Source organism: Thunnus thynnus, chromosome 3, assembly GCF_963924715.1.
Source record: "Thunnus thynnus chromosome 3, fThuThy2.1, whole genome shotgun sequence".
NCBI lineage: Eukaryota > Metazoa > Chordata > Actinopteri > Scombriformes > Scombridae > Thunnus > Thunnus thynnus.
The window spans coordinates 26,005,217-26,025,090 of record NC_089519.1 but is presented as its reverse complement, the minus strand read 5'-3'; the positions used below and the strand labels follow the sequence as shown (position 1 = coordinate 26,025,090).

Sequence of the window (19,874 nt, the reverse complement as noted above, 5' to 3'; positions counted from 1 at the left end):
ACTGTGCTGAAGTACTATTTTGAGGTACTTGTACTTTACATGAGTATTTTCATTTGATGCTACTTTATACTTCCACTCCACTACATTTCAGGTGGAAATATTGTACTTTCTACTCCACTACATTTATTTGACAGCTTTAGTTACTTTTCAGATGAAGATTTGACACAATGGATAATATAACAAGCTTTTAAAATACAACACATGGTTAAAGATGAAACCAGTGGTTTCCAATGTTTTTTGCTTGTGACGTCTTACAAAAAGCAGTGTGTAGTTGGGGTCACATTTCAGATGTTTATGAGTTGTTAACAGCTCCACCAAATAGTGATTTTTCCCTCTAAACTTCTCACATGGTTTCATTTCAATAAATGTTCAAATGATCCAATATTTCAAAACTCTAAAAACTGAAAACAGATTTGTGTATCAGAACTTTTTTCTTCTCTCCTCTCCCGTGAATCATCTCACAACCCCTCAGATTTATCTGGTGACCCTTTGGAGGGGCCTGACCCCTAGGTTGGGAACCACTGGCTAACTGTATATAAAGTAGTTCAAACTAGCTCCACCTCCAGCAGCTACAACAGTAACATGCTGCTTACACACTGATGCTTCAGTATTAATCATCTCATGATGTCATAGATAATAATATATCAGTCAGAGGGACCAAATCACTACTTTTACTGCAATACTTTAAGTACATTTTGCTGCTAATAGTTATGTATTTTTATTTAAGTAGGATTTTTCATGCAGGAGTTTTACTTGTAATGGAGTATTTTTACATTGCTGTATTGGTGCTTTTACTTGAATAAAGGATCTGAGTACTTCCTCCACCGCTGGTTCCCAGACAATTAATCTAATGACTTTGCTGAATCCCTGACATTCAGTAGTGCCACCATGAAACTGAAATTTTCAGTTCAGAGTGAATTGTCTTGAACTATGGGATGGAATACTATGAAATTTGGTACACACATTTATGTCCCCTTCAGGATGATTTTCTATAACTTTGGTGATCCTCTGACTTCTCATGTTGTATCATCATCAGATCAAAATTTAATTTTACACAATACTTTGGTTTATGATGAGCAAATACCAGTAAAACATCAGCCTCAGCTTTTAATGCTAATTAGCTAATTCTAGCATGCTAACATAAGCTAAACTAAGATGATGATCAGTATATGTGCTAGCATGGTCATTGGAAGAATGTTAGCATGCTGATGTTAGCATTTAGCTCACCATTTTGCCTAAGTTTCAACCTCACAGAGCTGCTAGCATGACTGCAGAATCTTTGTCTTATTGAATATGGTGCCATATAAGAATAAAGTCTAAAAAATGCATTGCATAGATTCATTGTATATTCCATTTATGCAACTTATACTACACTAAAATGATTGTTGTATGATGTTTCCAACTCAAATCATTTGACATGAAATTTATATTTACACAAGGTTAAAACTTTTAGATACTCTAAATACAGCATAGCCTGTTTGAGGTATGATTCATCTGTCCGACATGTGTTTCTGTCACTGTGCACTCTTCAGCTCTTGTGTCTGCTGCTGTAAATCCACTGATCAGTCTGGCCTGGTTTTCTCTTTGAGTTCTGTATGTGTGATGGACATGAATGAAAAGCTGATGGAATTCACACCAGCAGAAGGTCTGTGGGAGCAATGATGGACGATCCATTCAAAACAATGAATACAAATGTGAAAATAAGTCTCTCAATCCTTTTTCTCCTCCTTTTCAATCTCTGTCTCATAAGATTTCCAGACGGCCGCTCTGTCTGCAGTGACAGACTGAACAATGCCTGCATCGTCACTACTGTCGGCTGGTCAGACACTGCTGAATGAACACTGACATTTTCATAATCGACAACTGACGTCAAAGAAAATACCTGCGTGATTCATTGTTGACGCAGATGAATCAACCCTCTTTTCAGAAATCTTAGTGTTTGATAGTTTTAAGTTCATCAAGTAATTTAAGAATCATATGCCACTGTTTCTCTAGTCATTTTTTTTATCATCTTAGAGATACTTTTTTTGAGGTGGTTTTTTGAGACATAGAAACAATCTTACATGTCTTCATCTTCTAACCCCTTAATTATTGCAACAAACTCTTTTGTCACTCACCTCACCTGTCTGAACTATAACTACAGACTCCAGTGAACTCTGTAATGTAAGAAGCTTCTTTACACTGGCTCCCATTAAGATTTAGGATTGATTTTATAATTTCATGATCTTATTGGTTATGTTTAAAGGGGTATTCCACTGATTTTACATGTCACCGTGAGTTTACTCATCGTCAGAAGAACTACTCAGCCTGTGAAAACAGTTGTGTAATGTCTTCTGTGGCTCCGCAGGAGCTTTTTCAAGCCTGACATCAGATATCAGACATCACGCAGGTTTCTCGGCTTGAGCTTGGTGGCACAAACCCTGTTATTACAAACGGAGGGCGTGGAGTTTGAAAGATGCTATTGAGTTGTATTATAGAATGCAGTGTTTTTGGAGCTTGACCCATATTGAGGACACTGCTGAATCAATTTGGACCATTCTTCTTTAAATACGTCCCCTAGACTGCACAGAAATGCAATACTAAATTGCTGCACTGCTATTCTAAGGGTCTTATGGCCTTATTTCGAGCAATATCATATAAACCTGTATGTTGGTTGACATCCTTGAGCTGAGGTCTTTTGTCTGTTCTAGTGTCCTGGTCTAAAACTAGAGGGGTCAGAGTGTTTGCAGTCAGGGCTCTGAGGCTCTGTGACAGTCTGCTTCAAGAAATAATGATGTTTGAATCAATATCATCTTTTAAATCTCTTCTTAAAACATATTTTCACCTGAGAGCTTATCCTGATTATATCTGAGTGTATTTAATTCTTATAACTTTTTATTTTACTTGAGTTATCTTTATATCTTTGATGTTGTGTAACTGTTTGTTTTAATTTGCCTTTTTTATTCTGGTTGTACAATAAATGTCTTTATTGTCTCATAAGTTGTTTGCCTTATTGAAACATTTATCTGCAGATTAAAAATTTGATCATTAAGTTGTTTACTTGCAGTTTTTATTTGTTGCTTTGTGTAAAGCAAATGTGATTTTACTTTTGAAAAGTGCCTCACAGATTAGTAGAATATAATCATTATTATTACATAATCATATATAATAATACCTTATTGTGAAGGTAAAAGTAAAGGTTTACTTCTAAACTTGACTCAAGTAAAACTTACTGAGATGCACAACAGCAGCAGCAGGTTTTTCTCACTGTGTGCACAGGCAGCGCCACTTGCAAACACAGTTGGTCACACAATGCTAGATTCTAGCTAAACTGGTTTACATGTAAATAAAACACCAATTACTCTCACCAATATGTAATAGATAAACCTCGCTCTATAACATGAGACACCTTCAGCTGACTAAAACCCAACAAAGTGGCAAAGACGTCTTAGCAGCAGGTACAGTGTATGTGCTGGCATGTGGGAGGACTGGAATAATTTTGATTAAAGGCATCTTTCACAGTGAATATGAATGTGATGTAATCCCCTGGATGACACATTCATAACATCATATTTCCAGTGACCTGTCTCTCTGAGAGCTCTGTGGACTGAATCATTGTCTACCCAGCAGGCACTGTTGCTGCCTGTCACACTCCATCAGCTCCATTTCACAGCCACACCAGCAGCCGTGTGCCTTCAAGAGCCACGATGTTACAGAGCATCGTCCGTCTGTCGCAATCATCGCATTCACTCATTCTTGAGCAATCGCTGAGTGGAAAACACAGCGTTCACCAGGGAATCTGGGTGTGTGTTTGTGTCATTATGCTCTGTCTTTTGTTGTCGTTTCGCGACAAACTATTTAAACCATGTGAAACCTTCCTCTGCCTCCCATCAAAGATTGCCTCTTGCACCAGTTGGACACATTTCATAAAACTGTAAAAGAAATGTCATCAAGGGCTAAAACTGCACCCCTGGGGTCATGTGTTTGGTATTTGGGGGAATTTAGAGATCTGGAGTATAGTTTGTATTTTATAACCTAATAAATTATGCTTGGTAGGATTTCAATTTTTTGGACTTGGTGCCAATGATTTGGACTATTTTAGACCAAGAAAATTCAGAAATACATTTTTTTTTTCCAGAGAATCAGTTTCTGAACTATCATGTAGGGAAACTCTGGGACATATAACTGTTTTTCAAACAATAAAAAGACAAGCAAACAAAAAAGATAAAATAAAACAGTTTAATTAATTAAAGATGCAAAAAAACTATAAGATAATAATCTGTTTTCTGTTATTTTAAGAAAAATGTAGAAGAGGGGTATTTGGACATGTGACTTCAGCAAAATCACAAACTGAAAAATCTCATTTTTTTGTTAACATTTCTGTCATTTAGCAGATGTTTCTATCCAAAGTGACTTACAAGTGAAGCCAGGCAATCAAGCATCAGAGGACAATGACTTAAAAAGAGCTGTGGTACAAATTCTCCAGTAGCTGACCAGGTACAATGAGAAAAAGGGCTAGACGAAAGTTAAAAAAAAACAACTATTATTAAAGTAGGAAATAACTGGAAGTAAACAAGTACAAATGACACTAATAGAAAACTTAAAAAAAGACGTCAGATTTTTGTGAGGAGTCACTTACAGGAATAATTTCCATAAAAGCACACAGCTACAGCAGCTTTCCCATTTGAGTGTATTTAGTGCCAAATTGAGGATATTTACAGTCTCTTGCTTTGTTTTCATTATGTGCTTTTCAGTATTCCTTGACCAGGTGCCAGTCTCAATTCCACACTTCTCAGGATCCCATGTTTGATGCTTAGTGATATCTCAGGGTTTCAGACTGTCCCTGGAGGATTCAGATACAGGGCATGAAAATGACCGTGAGCCAAAGCTAACCATGGCTGGCACTGCAGGGCTAACTTAAGCAACAGCAGCAGCACACTAATCCACGATAGCTTGTTTTGTGCCTATGAATAAATGAGGCTCAATATGCTGGAAAGAATTAGGTCTACGTTTTCATCCAGCATGAGTTCTGACACACCATGCAAATTAGGTTTGGAGTCTCTGCCCTTCTCAGTCTGTTTTTTTTTTTTTTTTTTTTGGTCCAAACTTTAATTGTCAAAATATATGTCTATTTTACATTTACCATAACAAAAGTGTTAAGCAATAAAAATTGGAGGTACAATCAGAGCAAAAATGTAATTACAGTATTTAGCTGTGTTGATAATCTTTTTGTTTTTATGTATAAATACTTAATACTTAAAGGAAAATGGTAAACATGGGGATTATTTTGGAAAACAACATTTGCAAATGTTAATGTAAAGTCATATTAGCTATAAAAATATTAATAATCTAATATTATTCATCATCTTGTGACTTTTGTCTCCATAAATTACCTGTAAAACCATCTAAAAACCACCAACAAGCACAACTGATGTGGACGATACGTTTTGTTCACAACTTCAGTTCTCATAATATTAATAATTGAAACAATTGATTCATCTTGTTAAAAACAAATCCATATTATTTAGAAACTGGAATCAGTTTTGTATCACATTTGTTTGATCATAATGGACATTTTCAGTGTTATCAGCACTCTTTAAATATGTGTGTTAAAGATGTCATAGCACAGTATAAATGTAAAGACCTATAGATTACTGTAATTTTCTTTATAAATAACTTATAAATATCTTTCATTGTGTTTGTACTCGTTGCTTTGATGCAATTTTAGGGAGTTGGTCTTGAAGGAAAATAATAAAGATGAATATAATTTTAGAAAAACTGCAATTGAAAATAAAAAAAAATCATGACACAAGTGTTTATTCCACAAGATAAAAAAGCATCTTCAAAAAAAAAAGACTTTATTAATCAAAACAACAACAATATTTTGTAAAGCGAGTGATAAGACGTTTTATCAGCTTTTTTGTTTGTACATTCAGATATTGAAGAAATGTATTGGATTGGATTATATACTATAGAATTTGTTCAAAATAGTCAGCAAATCAATCAAGTGGAATTACAAGTGGAGATTCTTGTCATATTCAGTGAATCCAAATAGATTTTTACCAGAGTAATAAAAAGTGAGGGTAGATATGATCAGCAGTAAACAACGACAGTTTACTCCACAGTTGCATGTGGGCGAGACCAAAATAAGGGTACCAGCGTTTCTCTGTGAACTCCCCACAAAACGTACATCTTACACCAAAGTCTTTCTTGAGTTTCTGCAAATAATGTTTTTTTTTTTCTTGATGTGTATATACTATATATAGTATATATATATTAACTTATTTTTCCCAGTATTGTTTTTTAATGTATGTCTTTGTTTTTATTGGATTGTTGTCTACTGGTTGGTTAGTTTTTTTCTGCTCATTTTGTGTGCTTCTTGTTGTCATTTATTTTTGTTGTGTTTTCCCAAATTATATTAGCTAAGTTTTTTCCCCTCCTTTTTTTTGTTATTGTCTGTTTTTCTCCTTAATTTGCGGGGAAGTCTGTTGTATAAGCCTGTGGCTTCTTGACCTCTCCTGACACAGCTCTCATTTTTTATTATCTGGATTGTATGCTGTCTTATGTGTGTGCAAATAAAATAAAATGAATAAATGATTAGTTGGATAAAACCCATGAACCATTTTATCTCTTTGACTTTGTTAGTCAAAAACAACTTATGTGGCAATGGCCAAATTTTTCCCGAAAAAATATCTCCAACAAAAGTGGACCAATATGATGAGACAGAGGGTGCACTTATGATGTCTTTTTGAAAAAGTTAAAAAGCATCTTTTTTCCCTCTGCCAAGTATATTATGACATCATAGCCGAGCGCCCACTCACAAACAAAAACGTGACATCAATAGTGTGAAAGAAGTAAATTCAAGATTTTACATCGAATCTACCCTGTTAAAGAAGTGTCGCAAAGATTTAAACTAAATATAGATTATACCTGTGTTTTTTGCAGTTCAGGTATCGCGAAACAATATTTAATTTGTTTTTTTTCACTGTGATCATTTCAATTTATTTTGGACATATATGCAAAACATTAGTAGAAAAGTGGTTATTAATGTACAGATAAATGTATTCAATGTGATGTTATATTTTGTATTCACTAGGATGGATAGCAGAACTACCTATATAAAGCAGCCGCTGATCATTATTGGTAAATTCCACAACACACGCAGTAAGGGAGAACAAAAAAGCTAAAAACTTTCAATATTTTAAAGAAGTACATTTTATTTGAAAGTGAGTCACAACAAATGGACTTCGGACACCTCTGACTTGTACAAAGTTGCTTTTTAAAAAAATGTTTTACTGTTTTTGTATGTCAATTGTTATCATACCTCTTTGTTGAAAATAAATAAAGTTTTGAAGAAAAAAAACCGTGCCATCATCATATTGCGACAGCCATTCTCTCCAGTCGGTGGAGACGAACAAACCTGGCGGTTGTTGAGGAGGCTGTGGACGGCAAAATCTCTCACCACTCACACGCTGTTTGGTCTCAGTGGATGTGTTTTCCCTCTTGTAATTCTCCGAGACCGTCATATGTCGCCCGCTAAATGTAACGGAGTCAAACGGGGGTCGACCAACAGTCTCGTCAGTGTGACAGAGCAGCTAACGTTAGCGGTGTTTTACTAGCCCGCTAACATCACACGAACTCGGCTTGAGGTTTGTCTTGTAGAGGCTAGTTAGCTTCTTCTGCTGCTAACGTGCTAGCTGCTGTTAGTTGGGTGCAAACACTGACTGTTACTGCTGCTGCTGGGAAACCAAGACACGAAGAAGGAGCTGTTACCTCACCGGAGCCTCTACTGTTAGCTTTACAAATCTCGGTTTGGATACACGAGCCAAAGGAGCCGCCGGAGAGGCCTGCTGTCTTTGTCCATCTTCACATTTCTGAGGTAAACACAAGTGTAAAAATTACAATCACAACTGGGGAATATTGCAGCAAAGCACCAGTGGAAGAGGGCCCTAGCATTAGCCAGCTAAACGCGTAGCTCGTTAGCTAACCGTGTTAGCATCGCTAACGCACTTTTCTGTTGATGTGGAGCTTCTTAGCGATCTGGAAAGAAGTTAAAGGTGGCAGATTTAGCTCGCTGTAGCTCTGCGTACTTTGTTGTAATGTAACCAGCGCCAAGGGAAACAAGCCGGGCGAGTTTGTTGCCTGTGTGTCTCACTCGGTTGCTCACTGTGCCCCCTTTTCTTTTAAACAAACTGCACACAAACTAAGCCAAAAGCTGCGAAGTGCAAAGAGTTCAATCCGCATGCAACATGTTAGTTATACGAAGCGCACAAACTCGAGAAGTGTGGGCTTTATTGCTTGTGTTCATAGCGAGCACAAAAGAAATGCTAAGGAGCAATTTAGCAGTTGAATTATTTGCTATTTCCTCTGCTATTCGGGGTTTAATGCTAGCTGACCCCATGCGAAGTTGACTCCGGTTATGTAGCTCTGGCGCCGGGTGCCAGAAAATCAACTATGACAATGATAACCAGCACTGTTTATATGTTGTTGTAGGATTTGAGATGTTGGAGGACACTGTGGGTTTACACACACCGCTCTGATTTTTCTGAGAAGTTGTACTGTAAAAAGAAGATAATAACATTGGGTTGGCTGGTTGTTGCACAGGATATCTGTCTCATATCTGTACACAGGTGCCAGTTTAGTAGGTTTACATAGCTGGAGCTAATGCAGAATAATATAGTACATCAGACCTGCAATAAATCCTTCCTTCAAGGAGTTGAGGGAGGTGTTGATTGATCTCTGTGGTCATACTGGAGGCTGTAGTCTGTGGTGCTGTTGAATGGCATTGCTTTATACTCAGAGGGGTTTATCAGAAGGGAAAAAAAATAATTGCACACTATCTTGAGACATTTTTTAAAGAAAAAGTCCCAAATTATCTGGTTACATCCTCTTGAATGTGAATATTTAAGATGTTTCCTTTGTCCTCTATAATAGTAAACTAAATATCTTTGTGTTATGGACTGTCGGTCGGGACAAAACAAGATATTTGAGGTTGCGTCTTGGGCTTTGGGAAACAGTCATCAACATTTTTCACCATTTTCTGACATTTCATAGACCAAACAACTTATCGATTCAATCAAGAAGAATAATCAACAGATTAATTGATGATGAAAATAATCGTTAGTTGCAGCCCTACAACTGAGTGTATGTTTAGTCAGTCATTTTATTCACTGAATACATTGAGCATGTGTATATGCTATATATTCATGATATGATGTTTACACAAAGCAGAGATAAACCTGGCTATTCATATATTGTATACATAGTTCTGGTTTCTGATCGTCTGTTCTGGTGCACACATGTCTTTGACTCATAGACATCTTGCAAATATCTAATTTCTGTACCGACTGAGTTACCTCAACATCAGAGGGTGAGCCCAGTTTGGCATCTGGCTGCTTGGACTCTGTTACATTTTTGACTCTGTAGGATTTAGCTTCTCTGTGTAATCATCTGTAAGGGAAGATCAAAACAATTTATCGTGTGCATTTCAGCTGTCAGACCTTTTTGTTTTGTTTTACAGACTAATTACAATGTAACATTAGTTGAAGATGCACCTGCACACATGACAGAAAGTAATCTCTGTCTTGGATAAGGTTTATATTTACATGCAGCACTTCACCAGGAAGCATATCTGTGTTTTTCCGAACTTGGATTAAGTCTTTTCTAAGGTTCCTGATACCTGAGTATTATGTTTTCATGAGCCACACATTACCGCAACACTACTTCAACACACTCCCTCTCAACCTGAGTTTGACCCCGTTCTTTCATGTCTAAGGTTAGACAAAGCCGTCGGCATGTTTTCACACAGACTCAAGTTTGCAGCTGTTCATCACACATTACCACAAAAAAAAATACAGTTACGTTACATAAATACCGAATAAAGTGTCAGTTTCACTTCAATCCACACCCTTATTTTCTCTTATATGGCGTCTTTCTCCTGTCTGTTGTGGTCCAGTTCAGAAGTCAGTTAAATGTCACTAACATTGAAAAAAATTACCAACCCTAATAGTTCACAAAAGTACTGTTCAACTCAAGTTCAGTTCATTGTGGAGTCAGGTCAGTTGACACATGTTGACAGATTAGGATGCACAGCCAACACAGGTTTAACCTACGTCACTGTGTCTGTTTGAACAGGGTTCTTTTATTTCCTCTCCAGGAGAGGACTACTGCTTCTCCACCCTACCTGCTAGTTAACCACATTCACTTCACCTCTCAGGTCTCAATCTGTCCCCAGTGAGACGGCAAAGACTGACGTGGTCCAAAAGCAAGTGAGCGAGTGAGCTCATCCATGTATGGGGTTGACATGAGCCTTGAAAACATGATAATGACCAGGAAACTTACAGGAAAACACTCCCAATAACTCTGAGTCCTCAGCAGATGAGAAGTGAGTCTGTTGTTAAGAACAGTCTTTGAATCATGTCTTGAAAATCTGAAGTATGTTAATGTTTACGCCGGAGTTGAGATCACTGTAATCTGCTTTGCATTAAAAGCTTAATTTTTGTGGATGGAGTGTGTTGTGTTTTGGGTGAAAAAAAATTGCAATATTTTCCATGCCCCTGCAGTGTCTAATTTACTGGCCCTTTGTTTATCTGTGCTGTGTGGTAAAGTGAGCAGCTGTGATCAGAACCTGTGATGTGGGTGCAACACTGCAACTGGTTTTCCATTTGACAGGAACAATCTGGTAAAAGGTGCAAGATTGAATAAAAATGAGGAAAAACACCCGCACAAGTTCTCGCTCACTGCTGGAATAGTTACTAGTTAACAAAGTTTGAGTCTGTCCGATCTTCATCAGGTGTATCATCATCATCAAGTTTCATCTTATACCTGATGAAGGTTGGACAGACCGAAATATTGCAAACTAACAAGAGTTCTAGCTGTAAGTGAGACGGAGTTTGTCTCATTTTTATTCAAGCTCTGCTTCCTTGTAAAGCATCTGTCACATATTCAAGTGTGCAGAAACTTTAAAAAAAAAAAATTAAAAATGTGTAGCTTACCATGATGAGAAGCTTCCTCTGTCTGTTTCCCAGTTGTTAGCTTCCAGTTTTTAACTTCCTGTCAGTGGCTGCTATTTTGACGCTACCAAATCTCCAAAATAAGAGGTTAGGTGGTTTTGCAGCAAGTTGAGAAGTTGGAAGTTCAGCAGAACAAAATAGCTGAACTCAATAAAAAAAAAAAAAACGTGATAGAATTGTGAGGAAGTTAACGATGTTTGAGCTTTTGTATCTCTTAACAAAACTTCAGTGACACTGAACTTGTCCTTTTAAGTCTCTCAGAAGCAGCAGGAATAAAAGATGTGCCGTGAATGGAAGAGCTTACCGTCGTTGTCTTTATGTTCAGTATGAAAGCTGTGTGATAAGAGAAGAGGGAAAGGAAAAGGTAACAAGTCATGCCTTTTTATGTCAGTTGTATTTGTATGGGGCAGTGTCTCTTAAGCACTGTGTCAACTAAGATTTATGCCTTGTACACAACATCCTCGGGGTGAGAACTTGTAGAAACATTTTATATCACTTGGATTACAAGAGTGAAACTGCAGAGGGGCTTTTCTTTTATGCACAAGATCCATGTAATGCGCAAAGCCTTACCACAGAATCCAACTGTTTACACACAGTCAATAGACAGATACTTCACTATTTACTTGTCAAATTAAATCTTCAACCACTTTAATAAGGCTTTTCTGCATAGAGAATTTAAAAAACAACTTTCCATATAATGCAGTTTAAAACAATATTTAACACAAACAGGCTCCAGAATGACTATAGAGTTTAATCAATGCTTTTGTGACACAATATTGACAAAACCGCAAACACAAGAAGCTTCATAAAGCTAGCATTTATGTCAGTGTTGTTGTATTGGATTGCAGATTACATAACATTGTACTGGAGGTTATTATTATTTTGTTATTTTAGTGTAAATACTGGCATCATACTGTTAAAAAAAGAGGGCGCTTTGGTTGGCATTTGTGTAACAGATTAAATGGTCGGGACAGCCTGTAACATTTACAGGTTTCTGGATTGCTTAAGTTTGGGATTGTGGTTCTTTTCAGCTCTGAAAACCCAACATGCTTGTGTTATGATAAGAACGGTTTGGGCTATTCAGCACTATTAATGTATCAGTATTGTTATTGTTATTGCTGGGTATCAAATGGGATGAATAAAGACTCTTAACTTTGTCTCTAAGAAAGTGCCATATACTGTATGTGTGCATGCCAATAGCAGAACTTGTAGAAAAGATCCATTGAGGACAACGTGTTAGTCACAGTCACTGGAATTTAGTCTGTATTTGATTTAAAGCCAACAGAATAGAAACACTTTGTTTTCTGCAGTTCAGCCGGTTCAGTTTTGCCTTTAGCTCAAGCAGTAATGTATCGATGGTTCATTTGAAAAGTGGCTCATAGTGCTGATTATAGTGACTGCTCATGAGTAGCGTTTTTAAGTTACAATAACTTTGGGAATAACTTAGTTTTGGGAAGTGTGAAGAAAAAACTGATTTTAAAAGTTTACTCCTGAAAGCATCTAATGTTTTTGTTAACAGTACTTTTGTAAGAGAAGAAACTGAATCAATCACTCATCAATTGTAAACATTATGGCCAAATTTTGGTCAGATTTGTTGTTGTTTCCAATATTATAAACACAATTTTAAACTTTCTGTTATCTCTATTCCAAGCTTCTGAACCACAAATGTGTTTTTCACTCATAAATACCTCATCAGTCATTAATAAATGGGCGACTGATCCTTAATGAAGCTTTCAGAGAGCAGAGAGAGTGAAACAGGTGAACAGTAGAAACAGTATTTGTGAAGATCAATGTCCATTTATTTGTTTCTTGTATTGAACGTGTTACTGTTCAACATTTCTTCTAAACTAGTGTTGGACTTGTCTTGGTTTTAAGCAGGTGCTGGATTTAAAATCAGAAGAGAATGTTTTTTATTATTGATTAATCTGTTGATTTCTGTTTTTCTGATTTAGTCATTTGGTCCATAAAATGTCAGAAAATGACTCAAAACGACTAAACAGTTATTAAAATAGTTGGTGATTAATATTCTGTCGATTGGCTAATCGATTAATCATCACGGTTCTACTATCTACAAACTAAACTAGTGTTTCTTTCCCCACATTTGCAGAACTCACTTAATCTTCCACAACTTTATTGTGTTTTCTCATTGTCACCCAAACTCTGTCAACTGTCTTTTAGAGACAAAATGCCCAGTAAAACATCCCTTTTACAAGTACAACACAAGCATTTACTCGACTTCTTACTAGCCAACAGTTGAATGTGTAGAGTTGTATGTGACGCACTGTATGTGACATACTGTATGAGTATGCCTGAGGCAGTGTGAATTGGAGAAGTGAGAGAATGTAAGTGACAGATTATAAAGATAAGTGGTCAGTATTGAGACAGGAACGGCATACTTTGAATTCACATGGATCCTTGTGATTTAATACTATTTTGTGGCTGTGATCATTGCTACAGGGCCTCAGAGACTGAGAGATGAGGGGTATCCTAGACTTTGTTTGCAGAAAGCTTCACATTCCCACACTCCTCTGACTGTTGCTGTGTTACTGACCCCAGGGCTTTCCTAAAACCATTCTCATATGGACAGTGAGATTTCCTGGCTTTGAAGCTCGTATTGACAAAACATGAAGAGGGATTGAGTATTAAGGCTGTATATAGTGGGCAGTGTTTCAAGAAGGTGGCATATATTCTTCGAGACGAGTATGTTCTTACGTGAATATTTTATAATCAGTATCATCATATTTACTCTTGTATGTTTAAGCAAGACAACTTTATGCTGATCAGGACTTATTTAACTTATTTTGTGAGGCTGTGCTGACGAGATATTTCCTGTTGGCAACCACATATCCCTCTGAACGTTAACCCAGTTATGAAACCAATCATGTAATCTTGTGTTATTGGGAAAATGGGGAAACTGCAACCATGTAAACATTTTTGCTTTATTTCCTCTGGTTTCTCCTGATTTTAAGGTTGTTTTCTACTGTGATCCTTTAATTGATTGACAGAAAAGCAACTATTTTGATAATGGATTAACTACTCAAATGTAATGATTTAATGCTTTTTCTTTGTCATACATGATAATAAACTGAATATCTTTGGTTTTGGTCAGACAAAATAAGATGTTTACATTTGGCTCTGGGAAATTGTAACCAAACAATTAATCAAGAATATAATCATCAGATGAATCAATATGGATAAATAATAATTAGTTGCAGTTTTTGTGTACATTTTAGCTTTTACTGACCATAGCTAGTATAGACAAACAAGAAAGATGGAGAAACATACAACAAAGGTCCCCCCCTCGACCCAAAATGTGATCCTCGGTGACACATGGAGCTTGTAAACAAGGTTCATGCCATCACCCCAAATCCTGCCCCTGTAGGCGCCTCAACGAACGAGTTGCTGGTGCAGCTGGAACACCAAACCAAACCAGAGGAACAGCTACTGGGAATCAGACCCTCAGTCTGACACTGCAGCGGAGGGTAATAAATATACTCATTTTCCATTGGTGCGCCCCCATGCACATGTTTTAATCCAAATTAATACCTTAATCTTTGTATTTAGAGTAGTTGTCATGTAAACACACTGCATAATAACATAGCAAGCCATGGCAGTACATCGGGGCTAACCCAGGTCAACGAGGATGGCAAGGACCATCTGGTTGATGGGGTTGGATGCAGCGGAGCACTAGAAAGATGAGGACTAAAGAGAGAAGCTTCTGTGTTGGAGCGGAGTGCTTTAGTAACGCAGTGAGTGCAGTCTGATTAGAACGGGCAGTCTTCCAGGTCTTTTTTTGGGACCCAGAACGCTGTTTAGTGAAACATACTGGGACATTTGGTCAGAAGTGGAACAGGAAAAAAAAAAAAAGAGTGAGTGGATCTTGACATCAGCTGGTTTGAGGGAAGTGAGGAATTGATGATCATAGTTGGAAAGCATCAAGAGTCCAGAGAGGAGAGATGGGATTGAGGGCATCTTCCTGCAGAACAACAGGTTTTCAAGAGGTACAAGTATGCAGATATGAAAGCAAAGGATACGCTCAAAGTGGGAGGCGTGTTACTTGAGAGTAAGTCTTGTTGGCAAACATGCACCACTTTCTTTCAGCTCATTTAAAACAATTCTGATAAACCTGTTGTTGTTGTTAAGGAAAGATGGAAAAGTCTAGATGAGAGCGGAAGGGAGAAACAGGAAAGAGAACAGCAGCGAGCAAGTGGAGGAAAGACGTGTTGGGATGTATTTAGATGTGTTAGTAGACGGGGAAACGGAGATGGAAATAAAACAGTGCTTGCAAGCATGAGGAGGAGAAGCAAAAAGATTAGAGGAGCAGGCTCTACTTAAAGTCCAGCCTGCCGTCAGCTTTGTGTGTGTGTGTGTGTGTGTGTGTGGAAAGAGGCACTTGAGAGAAAGTGAGATCAAGCAAAGAGGAAATTAAAGGGCTTTTCTGTGTGGAGGTGCTGTAAGTCACCTCGAAGAAAGAGATCTCCCATCTCCAGGAAATCTGAGGAGCTCTGTTTAAGAGAAACATCACGTTGAACTTTGGGGCAACGATCGACAAACAACATCAAGGGTGGCAGGACATAACCTAAAGAAATATTAGGCTTTAAGTATGCCTTTTATCTGGCCTACCTCCTCGAAGAAACTCTAAAGTGCTCTCGAACTCTCTTTTTTTTTTTGTGTGTGTTTTTGACTCGTCTTAAATAGCTAGTTACAGCAGCATCGGGAACAAAACACAAGCAGATTGAGTAGCCAAGTGGTTGTTGACTGACTGACTGACGACCTACTTGAGTTCAAAATCAGTATGTTGTTGTTGTGGGCGTGAGAGCGAGTGACGAGGAAAGATTCAGTTCAAGGCAATTACAACAAAACGGCTAAATTCAGCTTGAATCATATTGTTTAATACGGCCCGGAAGCAAAAATTCCCATGACCTCGTACCGGTCCACAGCCTGGGGATTGGGATTTGCCTACGGTTTGTTATTGATACTAAAAAGCAAACTTAGTTCTTTTTCTGTAAATATAGGAATGTGATAAATAGTTATAACTTTGAATGTGAGTAATGCTGGTCTGGCTAGTAAGCTATAACTTAGCTTTTAGTGGCAATTTTATAAAGGTAGCCACCATTGTAGTGTCTTAAGAGAAATCCTGGGTTTGAGTTTGAATTGTTGGCAATTAATCAGATGATATTCTGTTGCATTCATCCTGCGTAAACATCTTCACTGAAGCATTTATGTAAGGTTGTTAATGTCATAGTAAAAGTTAGCAATGTTGTAGTACAGCCCAAGGAAGGGCTGCAAATAACACTTATTTTCTGGATTAATTGTGTCTCCTCACGCCTTCAAACATTAATTTCTTTCATAATGTCCCTGCAACCTCTCTCTGTTCTCTCGTATTTCTCTTTTTCTCTTATAGACATACTCTCTTACACTAACTGAAAGATTTAACCTCTATGTTTAAAATTAGATTTTTTTTTTTTGATATTAAATGCTTTCATCGTCCAATTTATCCACCTCTTAGGCCATCATCGATCATGTGATGGCGTCTTCTTTTCTGTACTTTCTTAATATCCCTTCTTAATGAGTTTGAATTCACTCTTGAGGGTTTGCTGGAGATTTACAAGCAACTACAGCAGAGCGTGGGTGTGTTCTGCAGTTGTGAATGGCCCTCTGCTCTGTATCTGTGAGGCACAAGGAGCATGTTAATAATTCAGTGCTGTGCCATGTTGCTCCGAGTTGGTTAATGAACACAGGGAGGAATCTCCCAGGCTTATTGCTTTGATGTGGGCTATAATGTGAATACTGTGTGATACAGTGCAGGGACAAGAGGAAGCGGTAGTTTAAGACAGTATTCCAAAATTAGTCCAGAATTATGCTGTTGCAGACGATCTTGTTGTCTCTCAAAGAAAACCTTTAACTATAGAGAGGAGAATGGAGGAGAATCTTGCTTTGTCCCACAGTTTTCTCCAACTCAGTATTAAGTGTTTTCCGCTACGGGAACTTGATGACCCCTAACCTGGAGCTTTGAGTGGACTTGTTTCCCATAGCTGAACTTGTAAGAACCCGTAAGATCTAGAGTCTGCCTCGTTCTCCAACGTTTCAGATGTGCGTCATTGAAAGCACATTTAAAAACTCAGGAACTGTGCTCAGTTTTTGAGGAGCTGTAGCATTTATTTTCCGACAAACTGTTGCTCTTACTGAACTTTCAATGTTACATTCGTGGTTTACAAGGTTCAGGCTTTGCTCTTACACTAGAGCTGCAACGATTACTCAATTAGTCAATTGACAGAAACTTTTTTAATAATCAACTAATTGTTTTAGTCATTTTTTTTAAGAGCATAAATGCCAAATATTTGCTGGTATTAACTATTAATTGAACATTTAATATGTGACTGAAATTACACTGTTTAGAAAGTCATAATGATGGTTTTGATAACTTCTCCATTAATTGCTCAGTTGTTCTGTATGAAATAACTGTTATTTGCAGCCCTGATTTGTTCAAACTGATAGCAAACAGTTTTTCCTGCGTCACCGTGTCAACTGTAAGGGAAATAAAGTGAGTTCCCAGCACACAGAGCCATCTCTAGCTTTGGCGTGATTTCCTATCAGAGACTGCAAAGACTCTGGGGCTTTTAGCTCAGACCTTTCCCATCTTGCCTTTAACACAATTGCATCTCTCTGCACTGCCACCCACCACTCATTCCTTCTAAAATACCCACCAGTCCTTCTCTGAGACTGCAGCAGAGGTGCAGGAGGAAAACCGTTTGAAAGGAGGCCTCTCCCAGCAGAGGTCCTGTTGGCATGGAAACGGCTCTCTTTGTGAATGGAGGCTTCTCTTACACGCCTGGTCAGAGGTCTCCCACTGTCTCGTGGTCCAAGAGGAACCTGTCAGACCTCTCATAAGCTAATCTTTACAGGTTCACTAAATCTGGATCTCTCTCTGGTTGATGGTGCTTTTTTTTCACTTTGTGGTTTTTCTGCAGTGTTGTTGTAAGATTGTTGCAGTTGTGTTACTGCGGGTTTTAAGTTTAGTGTTAAAATGACACCAACTCTAGAGTGCCTTGTTCATCTGCCATGGATTGCCTTAGACTGATAAATCTGAGCGAAGTATTCAGGCGGCATTCAGACCGACATTAGCTTTACATGAAAAAACGCAGCCCTCTCATTCATTTAAATTGGGGCAGTGCATTGACGCAGTTGAATATGGCTGAACTTTTGCTATATTGCAACGTGACTTCATCGGGCAAGGTGCTGCGTTGACCAATCACATGTAAGCGCACATTCCTGGTGGATTACTTTGTGACATATTTGCAATTGTCACAATGAAAGATTGCCGCTGTTACAACTTTTCAAAGTTGTAAAATCCTCTCTGTGAGTGTTACAAACCGCCGTGCAGGGTTTTGGTATCTGATAAGCATTTAAATACATTAATCTGTAGCTCCAACTCTACTTCCTGAAATGTATTTCATTGTCTGACTAGTACCTTAAACAACAAGCCCACAGTGTAGCCTAACTTCTCTCCCAGTATTTGTTCAACACAGTCAATATAAACTCTCACAGGGTAGTTTCATTGCATGGCGAAGTTGATTCAAAACTCTTATTTAGACCTTTTGGACTACTGGTCGTCTTCACATATTTTACCAAATACTGTTGGACATGAATGCTTTCAGTTATCTTCAGACAAATTTCCTGTTCAGGAACTCGGTGCAGCTCCTCACAATTACTGTTGGCTCTCATCCTTTCTAGTCCTGAAACAACAAGCCACACCGTAACATAGGTTACGACCCACTGATTACATGGTATAAATATTGGCCACTTGAGGATTATTTGCATTTATTTGAAGTATGGAATCATGACAAGAATCGTAGTCACACAAAACAAAGAGCACTCGGCTTCTACAATCACAATCACTTGATTATTCAGATATTATAGCAGCCGTTCCTGCCACTTCAGTGTCAAGTATTGAACAGCAACAGATATATAATTAGCTGTCATTTCATCAGCTGAAAGGAATCAGAATGGATAAACCTGCTAATTTAGAGGATGGAGGTAAATGAGTAGCAGCCTAGAAATAGCACACATAATGATGGTTTATATCCACAGTGAGCTTGTTAATGTGTCCACTTTTGCATTTGTTACAAGTCTAAATTGGTCCATGAAAAGACATCTCGAAGTCTCCCGTGAACCAGAACAGAACCAGTGATCTAATTATTTATCTCCGAATTCAGTTAAATCACCAAAAAAATCCAAAGTCACAGCAGCTTCCTGTCCTTGTGTCATCCCTGCTTCACGGGTGTTTACAGTTGGCAGAACTCGGCACACTCTTCACTATCTGCCCTTCATACTGTTTCCAAATTCTCTCCGACCAGAAATTGGGATTAAAAGTGTGATTTCAGTGTTTTGGGAAAAAAAATCATTATATATTCTCTCATATATGTGCACTGTAATGTAGAAATTTTCCCTGCTAATATCTATGTTTAACCAACCCAACCTAGCATGTGTGGCAGTTAAGTCTAAAACATTTGTTATTTATCTGTTTTGGGGATTTAATACATTTTATTAGCTGAAATGTGTGTAACTTTTTCTGTAGTACAACACAAAAACATGCTAGAAATTTCTGTTTGAAATAATGTAGATCACAGTTCGCTGGCCCACATTCTCCTCCTTCTGGATGAATTATTTACTGTTTATCTGTTTATCAAAATTGAAGCGGGTAGCGTGTCTGTTGGTACTGCTCTGGTCACACTTACTGTAGCTCTAAAAGATATCGTGTGTGAACTGATTAGAAGTTGACAGCTTTAAGCAGATTTTTTCCAGCTCTGAATGAAGACTGTTTTGATACCTGATCCCTATATACATTTTAAATGTTACATTATATTTTGCCCTGTCTTTGTT

General features: G+C 37.8%; 1 protein-coding gene across 1 annotated transcript in view; it reads left to right on the top strand.

The window, feature by feature from the left end:
- Nucleotides 1-7,354: 7,354 nt before the first annotated feature.
- fbxw7 (F-box and WD repeat domain containing 7) overlaps nt 7,355-19,874 on the top strand; it is a 126,426-nt gene continuing 113,906 nt past the window's right edge. Inside the window, exon 1 of the mRNA XM_067584989.1 lies at nt 7,355-7,858. The gene's annotated coding sequence lies outside the window, so the exon portion shown is untranslated. The remainder of the gene's footprint in view (nt 7,859-19,874) is intronic.